The 15,519-nt window shown below is 41.5% G+C and overlaps 1 protein-coding gene across 2 annotated transcripts in view; it reads right to left on the bottom strand.

Annotated features, from left to right (window-relative positions):
- PLXNB2 (plexin B2) overlaps window positions 1-15,519 on the bottom strand; it is a 330,952-nt gene that overhangs the window by 155,883 nt on the left and 159,550 nt on the right. For both annotated transcript variants that reach the window (XM_083698890.1, XM_083698891.1), the window contains exon 3: window positions 5,100-5,168. The gene's annotated coding sequence lies outside the window, so the exon portion shown is untranslated. The remainder of the gene's footprint in view (window positions 1-5,099; window positions 5,169-15,519) is intronic.

Raw genomic sequence — 15,519 nt, 5'->3', positions numbered from 1 at the left:
CCAGAAATAATATCTTGGGTTAAGAACTTTGCTTCAGGATGAGAACAGAAATCGCATAGCGGTGGCACGGCAGCAGCAGGAGGCCCCATTAGCTAAAGTGGTGCTTCAGGTTAAGAACAGTTTCAGGTTAAGAGCGGACCTCCGGAACGAATTAAGTTCTTAACCCAAGGTACCACTGTACATTTCTCTGGACTCAAACTGGAATCCAGTCTGGCTCTTATCACATTTCACTCTTCTTGTCTCCAAATAGTTTATATGTGTGCTATTTCTTACATTCCTGGAATTATTTTCCTGTGAATGAGAGACAGGATTGAATAGATGGCACGGCCCCCATATTACCGATTTTGAATATTTCAAAGTAATTGAAACACATTGTGGCAGCAGTTTATCACTTGTGAGTGGAAATAATATGGTGCTAGATATATTTAGGAAACTCTCTGAATGATTAACCACGACTTTTTCATGCTCATACTCTCCCGCATGCAACCTATAGTTTGTCCTTCTCAGTCAACAAGAGCCCACTGGTCTGTTTATTCACAATCCTTGACAGAAAATCTACAATATGCATGTACAATTATTGCATTATTTTCTACTACAGCTGTTCCACTCATGCTCATTTGGTCAATAACTACCAAGATATGCGTAAATTCCAGTATGTGTGTGTGTGTTTAAAAAGCTTCATTCAAGTACTCTCCTATTACAATGGATGCACTGCTGAAAACTATTTTTGTCTGTCATGAGAGTTGGATAATAGAAGCAGAAACATTAGTTTTGCAAATGGTTAGCTGTTCAGAGAATGCAGAGCATGTGTGGAGCATCCTTATCTAATGAACAGTAAAGGTAAAGGGACCCCTGACCATTAGGTCCAGTCGTGACCGACTCTGGGGTTGCGGCGCTCATCTCGCTTTATTGGCCGAGGGAGCCGGCGTACCAGTGGCGTAGCGTGGGTTGTCAGCACCCGGGGCAAGGCAAGTAATTTGCGCCCCCTAACCTGTGGATTTGCGCCCCCTAACCCGTGGATTTGCGCCCCCTAACCCTAACCCCCAGATGTTGCGCCCGGTGCGGCCGGCCCCCCCTGCACCCCCCACGCTACGCCACTGTGGCGTACAGCTTCCGGGTCATGTGGCCAGCATGACCAAGCCGCTTCTGGTGAACCAGAGCAGCTCACGGAAACGCCATTTACCTTCCCAATGGAGCGGTACCTATTTATCTACTTGCACTTTGACATGCTTTCGAACTGCTAGGTTGGCAGGAGCTGGGACCGAACAACGGGAGCTCACACGGTTGCGGGGATTTGAACCGCTGACCTTCTGATCGGCAAGTCCTAGGCTCTGTGGTTTAACCCACAGCACCACCCGCATCCCTGAACAGTACAGAGCACTATTTGAATTCTCCTGGAAATTGGCACTGTTACTATTTCTTATTTTGACCAACTGCTCAGATGTTACATGTCAGAATTTATGGAACTCACCAGAAAACTCACAAGAAACAGGCCAAAAGTTGCACTGAAACTATGCAGCTTCTGATTAGATTATTTTTCCCCTGCTGCAAAGACTGACGCTTGTGTCTATTTGGATGCATAATGCTAAACAACGGGTTGGAATAATGGCTGAATCAGTTCCCTACGTGTAAAATGAGAATTACACAAGTGAGGTTTAAAAATTCTTTTCTGGGTCATACCTGAAGAATATATATAACAAACATATTTTTTTTTCAACATGGTAATCTTCAAACTAGTCTCAAATTAAAGATCAATCCATCCAATTCTCTTCCTTTAAACATTCCATTTGTGTGAATATGTCAGAAACAAATTACAGGTTCAAACAAGGTGTTATGGTTCAAAACCATTTTCATTGTTACATAAAACACACACAGTGCAGCAGTATGTCAAACACGATTAAAAATTCAGCCACTCATGCATAATTTTGCTTGAAATGGGATCAAAATCTGTGTGCTCAGAGATTCTTCCTTTCCCATGTCTCAGAAGAACACACCACTGACAAATTTATGCAATGTTAACTTCGTTGAATCCTTCCGATTCACAAGATGTCTGCAAGGAGCACCTGCAAGCTAATGTTCCATTACTCTACATATCTACATATATGATCTGGTGATATGCGATTTCTTTGGCTGAAGGAAACATTCCTGCATTGCAAGGGGTTGGACTAAATGACCCTTGTGGTCCCTTCTATGATTCTGTGTCTGTGGTTCTATCTCTGCAGACAACAGCAATAGAAGCAACTGGGAATGCTTTTCTACACAAATGCCTACAATAATGGAATCGTTACACAACATTTCACAAGCCTCTACGCTGATCTCAACATGCTTCAAAATTGGGTGGGCAACATATGGTAGCAAGTCACTTTCATGCACCATGAACTCCAGAGAAAGCCAGCTTTGCATATATGTGACATGACCTCATGGTGGCTGAAAAATGCTTGAAGATGTAATGGTGATAAGTAACCATAACTACATAAGGAAATAAAGTAAAAAAGAAAAAAGCAGTTCATCTTCCCATGGTATATCAAAACATATTAGAGGCCAATTCAGTCTTTTCCCCCTTCCCTCAACATCTGATGTTACCAATCACTAAGTAGAATTTTCCCATGGTTTTCTGTTACTGGGAGGATGGAAGCAATAGGGGGTGTGTGGACAGAAATGGATGCAAGCAACATGGTTATCAATTGGATTGTCCCCTCAAACAAATCTGTCTCCTATTGTGCCACGTGCACAAATAGTGAATAAGTGCCTTGAGGCTTGCAGAAAGCTTGCGGAGTTATCATAGCAGAAAACCCTATGCAGATATCCAATATTTAAAGAGTGCTGGGTGCATCATGAATAAGCTGATCGGCTATACTGTTAAGACAGCCATGCCAATAACGCTCAATAAACACTATCTGCAAGTGAGCTGTGGCCCTCTAGTTGAAGGTACGTTCTCAGTGTAGTTCTCAGTGTAAAGACAACTTCTCCTGTGCTTAAGGCTGTGAGCTTACATAATTAAATTAACAAAAGACACGCATAAGCAGAGGACTGAACGGATGTTGCTGGTTTTTTTTTAAGGTGGGATGACAGAAAATGGGAATTGAACGGCAGACAGCAGGGAGTAATGATAAATGAATAAGAACCAAGACAAAGCTATGTGGACATCGTGACTGATAGTATAACAGATAGCAATGGACCATGGAGTATTGGGATCCCTGTTGTGACCTGTATCTCTGACCTAAAAAGAGGAGAGTTTACCTTCCCACCAGAGCAGTTTACCTTCCCACCAGAGCAGTACCTATTTATCTACTTGCACTTTATTGTGCTTTCAAACTGCTAGGTGGGCAAGAGCTGGGACCGAACAATGGGAGCTCACCCCGTCACAGGGATTCAAACCGCCGACCTTCTGATCGGCAAGTCCTAGGCTCTGTGGTTTAACCCACAGCACCACCCGCGTCCCTGATTGAATATATTTTAGATCTGCTTGCTAATGCCTATTGGTTCTCTACCTTGGATCTGGCAAGCAGCTACTGGCAAGAAGAGCCTGATCCTGAAGACCAACCTACAACAGTAATGTTTTGGGACATTTCAAAAGTTGATAGAAGTGGTGCTGGCAGATCTAAAGTGTCCCCACTTGCCTGGTGGACTTGATGATATGATTGTAAATGGAAGGTAATTTGAAGAACAACTGCAGAAAATGAAGGCTGTACTAGAGAGGCAAACCAGAAAAATGCAATTTGTGCTATTGCAAAGTAAAGTACCTAAGCCGTACAGGATAGGAGATAGGGACAGACCCTGACAAAGTATGATCCATTCCACACAGCACTCAAGGGCTGGGGTATGGAAGTTTGCTAGTTTAGATTGTGTAAAAACCTGAGCAGTAACTGGATAAATTGTGGCCACCATAGGAAGGAAGGAACCAGAGATTTTTATTGGTTGTGTGGCAACGACTTCATAGCTCTTTGCCCTAAGTCTAACAAGCAGAAATATTCAAGTTAAGCATATATAGCATACTCACTTAGCCTGCATAATTTATTCAGGCCTCAGAATGCAGCTTATTTTAACACAGTATTCAAACATTTCTTGGTTGTTGTTGTTTTAAACCACCGAGAACGCACGTCCCTGTCTTACATCAAGCCATGTAAGTATACACTGAGGGCCCCTAAAATAAGGGAAAAACAACTTTCCTTTCTTCTTCTGAATTAAATTTTAATTACATTTATAAAAATCACATAGCAAAAAAACAAAAACAAAAACCCAATAAATTCCTCCAAATACAGAACCTTATAGGTAGTATTTTGCTTCAAGTTCTGTTCAGATGTTTCTTTAAACTGCTCTGAACTGGAAAGCCAGCGATCAAGATATCCAATTTGTTTGTCTTCAGCTAGAAAGTTAATGGTGGAAGCATGCTATTCCAGCAATGTGAAAAATCATACTTTTCATAACTGTGCACAGTACATTTGCAGATGCCTGCTATGCTTTGCCTTGCTTGCATACATATGAGATAAAAACATACCAGATTGCAAGAAAAATATTCCTCAGTTTTTGTGTTCATTTCTCTGCCACTGACAGAAGGCTAGAGTTTTGTGCTGGTGTTAAACACTAGCTAACGTCATCCATACAGCTGTTGACAAACATCCCATCAATTCTCACTATTAAGTTTCATGTTTTGAACATCTCTAATCTTTATGCTCCAAATGCATGCTTTCTTGTTACTTAGATGTTTTTTCTTTTTGCAGAAATTAGGACACAGTGCAGATAAAAACACTGCTACATGCCCCTATACTCCCACAGCCAGCAATAAAAGTCATAAAGCAAAAGAAAACGTGGTAATCAGTCTAATAATGTTTTTAGATAATTAAACTGGGCTTGTTCTTAGGCTATTTGTAATATCCCAAAGATGCCTCTTTAATTGACTTCCAAATGACTGTGCAAAGGAAATTAATATTTTTATAATCTGCAGTCCACATATGCACAGTTAAACATGCTACACTTTACATAACGTATCTTTAAAATGTCTATCATTCTGAACCCAGTGTTTTCTGTTTTTAAAAGAATTAATATTCCTTGGCAGGTCTCACATACTATCAAGCTTTTCAACAGGGAGAAGTACTTACGTTCTTCTCTGGTTCTTCTTTCACTTCACTTAATTTTCCACAGGTAGCTTCTTGTTTTATTTTTTTTACCTAAAAAAAGGGGGAAAGGAACATTATTCTTTTTAGTGCACTGTTATAAGCACTTCTTTCTTTTTTCCAGCCCTTGCCAATTCCATTTTTCAGAACAGAAAACATTTTTCACATTAAACATCCCAATGAATAACTATTTGTCAGGGTCAGAAGCTGTTTCAGTCTCCAACAGTTCTGGTAAAAAAGATCTTATGAGCAAGGCCTTGAACCAGTGCTGCCACTCAGGTCAGCTGCCTTGCATGGACCAGCAGCAGTCTGACTCATTTCATTGTTACTTGAGATTTTCTTTCTCAGCTTGCCCACTTAAGAACTCAAACCTAAACGAAGCACTTCCTTTTGGAGAAAGGTTAAATACTTGTCAAAATTTAAATCACATTTATATCACATGACCTTTTGCACAGATTTAAAGTAAAGGTAAAGGACCCCTGACAGTTAAGTCCAGTTGCAAACAACTCTGGGGTTGCGGCGCTCATCTTGCTTTACTAGCCGAGAGAGCCAACATTTGTCCACAGACAGTTTTTCCGGATCATGTGGCCAGCATGACTAAGCCGCTTCTCGCGAACCAGAGCCATTTACCTTCCCGCCGGAGTGGTACCTATTTATCTACTTGCACTTTGACGTGCTTTTGAACTGCTAGGTTGGCAGGAGCTGGGACCGAGCAACAGGAGCTCAACCCGTTGCGGGGATTCGAACTGCTGACCTTCTAATCAGCAAGCCTTAGGCTCTGTGGTTAGACCACTGCACCACCCGCGTCCCTTTGCACAGATTTAGGTACTCTCAAATCAAGCTGGAGAATACTTTTCAATATCCAAAGAAGGCAGACTCGGAAATGACTTCCTAAAATGAAGGCCAAGCCCAGGTTTTATGCTAAAGTAACCTTCCACTGATTTCAGTGGGCCTCCTTCTCCTATCTGTGGTCTGTGTGTTTCCTAGTTTTAATCCTCTGCTACAAGATTCTTTTTTAATATGAGTCACAAGAGTTTTTTCAGTGTTTTATACCAAGCAACCAGAAAGATATTGGATGCTCATTTTGTGTGTGTGTTTTTGTTTTGTTTTGTTTTGCTGTCAGCTAATGAAGTGCTTGTACAGGAAACATTCACAGCAGGGCTTGTACAGAATTCCCTTTTGGCATTCCAAGTGTAGCAAGAATCTTGGGGCACAGAACAACTCAATGCAAGCTGGAAGGTTACCTTAGCATAAAACCTGGGCTTCCGTCAACCAAACTCTGACATATGCATCTCCAAGACAGTTTATCACTCTCCTGTCATATTCTTTTCACTACAGATTCCTTGAGGGCAAAGAATTAAGAACACAGATAGCACAGCAATCACGACTATTTAAATACCTAAGCAGTCCAGCAATTCTCAGGACTTGGGTAATTGGAAGGCTTACTTTCGACTAATGATTTGGACCTTCTTCTTCTTCTCCCTTTGGAGAACTACTGCCGCTCCACACAACAGTGCCAACAGCATTTTATTCTGGCACCGAGAAAATCAAGTAGCATATGGATTCTCCAAAAGGCATTTCCACAGGACTAGCCTGTATTATTTGATTTCCAAACTTAACCCCCCCCCAGGTTATTTGAAAAAACAAAAATCAAACAAAGTGGCATGGAGGTATCAAGTAATATTTTCTAGAGCACAAGGGTGTTTTGGAAGGATCAAGTATCTAGAACCTGTTGAAGTGGAGTCAACTTGCTGCAGTCAATTCATACTTTCAAGCAACAGTTCTGCTTTGCTGCCTTTAGATCAGCCTTTCTCAACCTTGGGTCCCCAGATGTTGTTGAACTACAACTCCCATCACCCCTAGCTAGCAAGGCCAGAGCTCAGGGATGATGGGAGTTGTAGTCCAACAACATCTGGGGACCCACAGGTTGAGAATCGCTGCTCTAGATAGACCTATGTAAAACAGCAGCCATATGAGGATGTAACACATAGAAATAATGGGTCTTTCAGCAATAGCAGGAAAAAAAGTTCTATGTTCATTTACTGCTCAGGTGCATTTTGTGGTCATATACAGGTAGAAGGGAAATTAGTTTTATAACTTGCTCTTTTTTGCAAATTGTGCAGTGTCTCCTTTTTTTTAAGTAAGATTTCTCTCCCGCCACCCATAAATTAAAGAAAGCAAACATAAAGCAGCAATGCTCCAATCATTAAAATGCACACCTTGGGTTGGGGTATTGTTTAGGGGTTTTTTTGGGCGGGTTGTTGCCGCTATGGATATTATTATTTTTGTATCTTTATTTTTAGATTCTCTGTTTTATGTGGAAATTGTTTGGTTGTATATATGTTGATGTATTTCATTTATTGTTCATGATTTTTGGTGTATTTGTAATGGTTACGATTTTTGGTGTATTTGTAATGGTTATGAGCAATGTTTTAACTATGGAGAAGTGGCATGCAAGCAAAACGATGTATCTATGCATTTATACAGTGCTACCTCAGGTTACAGACACTTCAGGTTACAGACTCCACTAACTCAGAAATAGTACCTCGGGTTAAGAACTTTGCTTCAGGATGAGAACAGAAATCGGGCTCCTGTGGCGCGATGGCAGCAGGAGGCCCCATTAGCTAAAGTGGTACCTCAGATTAAGAACAGTTTCAGGTTAAGAACGGACCTCCAGAACGAATTACGGTAAGTTCATAACCCGAGGTACCACTGTATTTATGTAAAAGTCAAATGTGAAGAGAGACACAGGCATCTGTATTCCACACCCATTGGTGTTACCCTGTGTTAGTCACACTTGCAACAGATCCCTTAACGTCAGCGAACTTGTAGATTGATTTCAGTGGGCATACTCTGAAAATCACTAGTCTGTACATGCAGCCAAAAACTGCCCTAGAAAGAGTTAATTGACCCTCAATCACTCGGAGCAAAACCGAATAAATACAGTGGAGTGGAATCATAACAGTAACAGCAGCAGCAATAATAATAATAATAATAATAATAATAATAATAATAATAATAATATGAATAGTATCTTTAATGATTCTCTGTTGTTGGACAAAAGGTCTACGACCTAACACAGGGGAAATAAGAAAGACCTTATCAAAATACAGTGACCGTCTGCTGCTTATTAGAGGGGGTGGGGAGAAGGTAAGTGACAAAAACTTCGATAAGACATAGCTAAGAGCCCTTTATCCTCTTAGGACTACATACCTGCCTGCACAGCAATGATAGCCTGGAAGTCATAGCATTCTATCAGAATAATTTCCAACCTACTGGGTAAATTCTAAAGGTAAAAGCAAAACCCTTTATTGCTTTTTTTTGTAATCTGTTGCTCCTGTGACTTCCAGTGAGGTTTACATTATTATTATTATAGTTCACAGTCTCAGATGACTACGTCCAGTCTGCTTTCAATTTGGGAAAAGTCATGTAAAGAACATGCTCTTAACTCCAGTTCGCTAGTTCGTTATTTATTTAAAAACTGCGAAGTGCCCAAAGAGAAACTAGTAGTGGAAAAAATTAAATTGCACGCTGTGAATATGAACACAAAAGCAAACGCAAGAGAATCATGCAGTCTAAAGGTTTTCATTGCCAATTTGGTCATTTAAAAACAAACAAACAAACAAACAATATGGTATGCCTACGGTTGTTGACAAATCCTAAGGAAACAAGGAGTATAGCATCTAGATCAAGGGAAGTAATAGTGCCACTGTATTCTGCTCTGGTCAGACCTCACCTGGAGTGTCCAGTTCCGGGCACCACAGTTCAAGAAGGACACTGACAAACTGGAACGTGCCCAGAGGAGGGCAACCAAAATGGTCAAAGGCCTGGAAACGATGCCTTATGAGGAACGGCTAAAGGAGCTGGGCATGTTTAGCCTGGAGAAGAGGAGGTTAAGGGGTGATATGATAGCCATGTTCAAATATATAAAAGGATGTCACATAGAGGAGGGAGAAAGGTTGTTTTCTGCTGCTCCAGAGAAGCGGACACGGAGCAATGGATCCAAACTACAAGAAAGAAGATTTAAGCAGAGGCTTGACAACCATATGTCAGGAGTGCTCTGATGGTGTTTCCTGATTGGCAGGGCGTTGGACTCGATGGCCCTTGTGGTCTCTTCCAACTCTATGATTCTATGATTCTAAGGTGTAAGCACAGAGTTGATTGAGAAGTAGCCTAAGGTGGTTTCACAGTGCATATGGTGGAGCTTGCAAGAATATTCTTGCCCTCTTGTGAAAAAATGAACTTCTTCCCATAATGTACTCCACACAAGAGGTTTTGACATAGAGGGGCTTGCAAACCTTCCAAGTGTCCCTATTTTCCAGGGACAGTAACAGATTTACAGAAGTCAATCTGGTTTCTGATTTGATCCTGCAATCTCCCACTTTTATTTAGGATGTCCCTATTTTCATCGGATAAATATTGGAGGGTATGGAGTTATATGACCCTCAAGCCAAGGAGATAAGTAACTATACAACCTTTAGAAGACATCTGAAGGCAGCCCTGTATTGGGAAGGTTTTTTTTAGTGTTTAATTATGTTTTTAATATATATTGGAAGATGCCCAGAGTGGCTGAGGCAACAAAATAAGGTGGGTGGGGTATAAATAAAATAAAATACTAATACTAATAATACTAATGTTAGGTTTGCTTCATGTTACGTTTTTTCAGGTTGCGTCCCACGGCGACCCGGAAGTACCAGAAAGGGTTACTTCTGGGTTTTGCCGCTCACACATGAGCAGTAGACGGGCCTCCGGAACAGATCCTGTTCGGAACCAGAGGTACCACTGTACTAATACTTATTATTATTATTATTGAATAGGACATCCCTATTTTCATCAGAAAAATGATGTATGGTATGGGATTGGACTTGCATTTTGCAGGAGTATGTGCCTGTGTTTTACATGACTCAATAAGCTTCTCAGATAGTTTTGCTTGACCCAGAAAAGACAGCAGTACCTCTATGGCATCTTTCTCCAACTTTGGATCCCTGTATGTTACTGGACAACAACTCTCACCTTCCATGACCAAATACAGTGGTACCTCGGGTTAAGAACTTAATTCGTTCCAGAGGTCCGTTCTTAACCTGAAACTGTTCTTAATCTGAAGCACCACTTTAGCTAATGGGGCCTCCTGCTGCCGCCGCACCCCTGGAGCATGATTTCTGTTCTCATCCTGAAGCAAAGTTCTTAACCCGAGGTACTATTTCTGGGTTAGCGGAGTCTGTAACCTGAAGCATCTGTAACCTGAAGTGTATGTAACCCGAGGTACCACTGTATGTTACTGGACAACAGCTCCCACCTCCCATGACCAAATACTGTGTTAAGAATATAATATTGGCAGGAATACAAATGATTAACCTGAATCAAGAGGAAACCGAACAACCAGCTCTCTAGGTTGAAAAGAAAAGCAACTCTCTGTTGTTCTTTTGCCCCATTGCCCCATCTCATGCTGTAACTTTTTGCAGTCTTCAAAAATGAAGAATAAAAAAAATAAGACATGAACAAGACCAAGATGAACATGGAAAGCCACTGTTGCCAAATAACTTGGTGGAGGATCAGAAGGAACTGTTTCTGCCTATTAATATTAAAATGTGGGAAAGTTTACTTTAAGTGTTTACATCAACCGATACAAATACTTGATGCAGGCAGGAAATACATCGCAGAACTCAGCAGGAACCATTCTCTCTCGCGTTTGTGTATGTGTTTGTTAGAGGGCTGTGTTTCTTTTATTTTTACACAATATTTTCCAGTTGTCACTATATATCTAAAGTACAGCCATTAACTACTACCTCAGGGGCAGAACGTATACTGAAATTGTGCTATCATCATTATTTTCGTATTATGGGTCGTGTGTCTGAGAGCTTTTCTCCCTCAAAAATACACCAGTATTTGCTCTATTACATTCATCTCCATCTCCCTGTAGGTGAAGGGGTTATCGCAAACACGGTATTAGCTCAAAATCCCCAGCCCAGCCCAGCTCAGATAATCAATCTGCAGGAGCTCAGATTTGAAAAAAAAAGGATCCCATGCAAAACTGGAACCTTGCAGTTCCAGATATGCTCAGGATCCAATGGAAGCAGAGCAATATGTGATTCCTAAAATACTTAGCATAGCTGGAAGATACAGAGAGCCTTAGAAATGGCATGTGACTATTTTTGTAATGTAATAATAAAAATAATAATAATTTTTTTATTTGTATTCTGCCCTTCCTGGCTGGGGCCGGGCTCAGAGTGGCTAACATCATAAAAACAACACAATATGCATAAAAACAGACGTCAGTTAATTAAAATACATCTTAAAATTAATTCAAGTTAAAATCCAGGCAGGTGGTTGGAACTGAGAGTGGTTAATACTTGCCAGGACCAACTGTTTCCACTGATCATACAAGGACCTGTGAGCAGGTTGGGGGCCTCCTTTGGACTTGTTTTATACAAAGGAAAGTAAGTCAAACTGCATCTTGCCCAAAGGCCTGGAGGAACATCTCCGTCTTACAGGCCCTGCGGAAAGATGTCAAATCCCACAGGCCCTGGCTCTCTTGTGGGAGAGCATTCCACCAGGCCGGGGCCACAGCCCAAAAGGCCCTGGCTCTAGTCAAGGCCTTTGTTCAAGCAATGTTGCACAAAACAATGCCACTAACTCCTCTTGTCCAGTGCCACTTTTGATTTAGGGGTGGACACGGGTGGTGCTGTGGTCTAAACCACAGAGCCTAGGGCTTGCCGATCAGAAGGTCGGTGGTTCACATCCCCACGGCGGGGAGAGCTCCAGTTGTTCGGTCCCAGCTCCTGCCAACCTAGCAGTTCAAAAGCACGCCAAAGTAGATAAATAGGTACCACTCTGGTAGGAAGGTAAACGGCGTTTCCGTGCGCTGCTCTGGTTCGCCAGAAGTGGCTTAGTCATGCCGGCCACATGACCCAGAAGCTGTCTGCAGACAAACGTCAGCTCCCTTGGCTTATAGAGCGAGATGAGCACCGCAACCCCAGAGTCATTCACGATTGGACCTAACGGTCAGGGGTACCTTTACCTTTACCTTACATTCATCTGCCTGTAAGGCAACCTTCCTAACGTTTACCCAGGATCGGGATAGAATGGAGATAGTATAAAAGGACCCCTGGATGGTTAAGTCCAGTCAAAGGCAACTATGGAGTTGCGGCTCTCATCTTGCTTTAAGCCTGAGGGACCCAGCGTTCGTCCACAGACAGCTTTTCTGGGTCATGTGGCCAGCATGACTAAACCGCTTCTGGCACAACGGGACAGCATGACAGAAACCAGAGCGCAGGGAAACACCGTTTACCTTCCCCCCACAGCAGTACCTATTTTTCTTCTTGCACTGGCATGCTTTTGAACTGCTAAGTTGGCAGGAGCTGGGACAGAGCAAAGGGAGCTCACTTCACCACGGGGATTCAAACCACCGACCTTCCAATTGTCAAGCCCAAGAGGCTCAGTGGTTTAGACCACAGCGCCACCCGCTCCTCCCAATGGAGATAGTAGCCAGCTTTCTGCAATGCACAATGAGTATTTTTTGAATGTTATGCAATAGTATTTTAACCGTTAGATGCAGATTTTGCTGCATGATTTTATTGTACTGAACCTTTCGGAATTTTGTTTATATGCCAATAAAGGTTTGAGATTGATTGATTGATTGATTTAGGGGTGGTTTTCATAGGCAAACCACTTCCACGTGAGTCCTACATATGGCCAAGCACTTGGCTTTGTTCTAGAGTAGTGTTCTTGAACCTTAGGTCCCCAGATGGACTACAACTCCCATCGCTCCAACCCAGCTGGCTGGGGATGATGAGAGTTCTAGTTCAAGAACACGAGGTTGAAGAACATTGCCCTGGCAGATGTGGGATTTTCCTATTTTTTTGAACAGTAGCTTTTGTCTTTTGAAAGCATCCTTGAGTTGCTTCCCACCTGGGATGGGAGGTGCTGTTGGATATGAAAGAGGACCAGTTCTCACAACAGAGTTTCAAAACTAGCTGCAAAGCAATACCCATAAGCTAAAAAGGTGTTGAAAAATGTGAAAAATGTGCTATATGTTATATAACTCCCTTTCCTTTTTTTTTTTAAAGAAACCCTTTCAAAACAGAAAATTACACATCATAAAAGGTCAGGTATTTAATATGCTGAGCACTGTGCTGGGCTTATAAGCTGTTCTAGAACTGCTTTTAGCAGCAAAGAAAAATTAAAAACTAGATAATACCACCTAGATAATAAGCACTCGGTATTAAACCTACAATCAGTCCACTGGGTAGAGAGCCTTCATAGGTGAATGCAAGAAAGAGGAAGGTCAACATTTAGTTTCAAATTCTGGTTTCTTTTCTTTATACTGTACTGCTATTTGTTGGTAGTTAGAATACACTGACATTTACAAAATCTGCTGGTTCATGCTGGTGTGCATGAACACACGTCTTACACATGTACTTAAAAAAAGAAGAGAGGTAATTTTGGGAAATTACAATGCTACTCTTGGGATCTTTACTGTAGACAACTTGTGCACACAGAAAGAATTGCAGTGGCTACAAATACCTTGTTTGCTTTGATCAATAAGATACCAGTATTAATGTGCTTGCTTTAGAGAACCAGGAATAGCCACACCGTGTTAGAACTATATTTATAAATATTTTATATTTATAAATCATAGAAACATAAGAGTTTGAAGGAATGCAGGATTCTCAGCTAATGCATCCATGACAGATAACCATCCAACCTCTGCTTAAAAACCTTCAAGGAAGGAGAGACCACAACCTTCTGAGGGAGTCTGTTCAGGAAAACCCAAAACAGTTTTATAAAAAGAGATAAAAACAGAAATTCAATAATAGCAGGGTCGGATCTTATGGATCATGGAAAGCCTGGAAAAAGTATATGCTTTTAGAAGATGTCTGAAGCAACTGATGGACAATGCTTCACATATTTCTAAGAGAAAGGCATTCCAGAATGGAAGGGCAATGGTGGGAAATGCAATTTTCAGGTCCATACTCTGTGATCTTCTGTAGAGCGCAGAACCATGAATAAAATTTCCCCATGAATAAATTTTCTTACAGTTTTATACAATGGCCACTAGTCCTTCGGGTAACCTGGACCCAAGTTGTACTTGCCAGGTTGGGAAGTACATTTACTCACAATGGGACTTTATGGGCTGAATTATAAGTGTTGCTTACGCTGGATATGATACTGGATTCTGTTAGGTAAGGTGCTCTGTTGCTTGTAAATGTCAGGTTTTGTTTTAGTTGCTTATTATTTCAAAAAGAAAAAAGAGTCAGTTCCATATTGTAAAAGAAGTCCATCAATTTTTCCATTTCTGCCGCGGAATCAGAGTCACTCCATAAAACTGAGGCTCCTGACAAATTAGAATGCTGTTTTAAAGCCCAACTGCGGTGAAGCTAAAGTGCTTTTGCCAAGCGTATCCACTGGTTGGGGTTTGTATGTGTGGAAGTGGGGTTGATTGAGGGAGTGTGACCTTGCCCATTGCCAGCCTTGGCCCATTCAGTACTGGTATGTAGCCTTTCGAAGATGAGCAACAAAAAGGAAACACGGACCTCAGGGTTCAATAGGTTCTTCACCCCTGCTATAAATCAATTTTTGAGAATTGTGTGTTTGCAAGTTAATGCCAACAGCAATACATATTATTACTGCTTTCCCATAATCTGGTAGTTTGGGAGTTTTAAGATGATTTCCACAAGCTTGAGCACACCAGCACGTCCACACAGTTGTACCTCAGGTTAAGAACTTAATTTGTTCCGGAGGTCCGTTCTTAACCTTAAACTGTTCTTAACCTGAGGTACCGCTTTAGCTAATGGGACCGCTGCATGATTTCTGTTCTCATCCTGAAGCAACGTTCTTAACCCGAGGTACTATTTCTGGGTTAGCGGAGTCTGTAACCTGAAGCGCCTGTAACCCGAGGTACCACTGTACTTAAGTCTTCCCACCACCAATTCAATTCCTGTAGCAAATCCAAGAACAGACCCATATGTTTGAAAGCCCCACAACATCCATTGTACCTTTTTACCTCCACATCTCAAAGCTTATCTGTATTATAGTGAATCTCATATAGAAACTTGGATTGTACACTGCAGTGTAATTTTCAACAGACATTGTGAATTTCTGCATTTGGCTTCTAGTTTTATTCATTCAGCGTAATTTAGCTTAGTATTATTCAGCACTGTAATTAGGATACCATAAGATTTATGCCTCTAAAAGTCTCCCCAATTGCAATCATATATTATCAAGGAAAGCATCGGCGTGTTATTGCACCATCTTTCTACCTCAGACAATGCAGGAGAGAAATAAGTAGAGAGGAAGGAACATTTAAGGACAGAGTCTGTTGACGGGGCAGGAGGAGGAGGAGAATTTGATTTATATGGAAGAACACGGTGAGGGAAGTACGCAGTGAAAAGGGCGATAAAGTACA

The sequence above is a fragment of the Podarcis gaigeae genome (genome assembly GCF_964106915.1).
Source record: "Podarcis gaigeae genome assembly, chromosome: 10".
NCBI lineage: Eukaryota > Metazoa > Chordata > Lepidosauria > Squamata > Lacertidae > Podarcis > Podarcis gaigeae.
The sequence above is the reverse complement of the archived record's forward strand: the minus strand, read 5'-3'. Positions and strand labels throughout refer to the sequence as shown.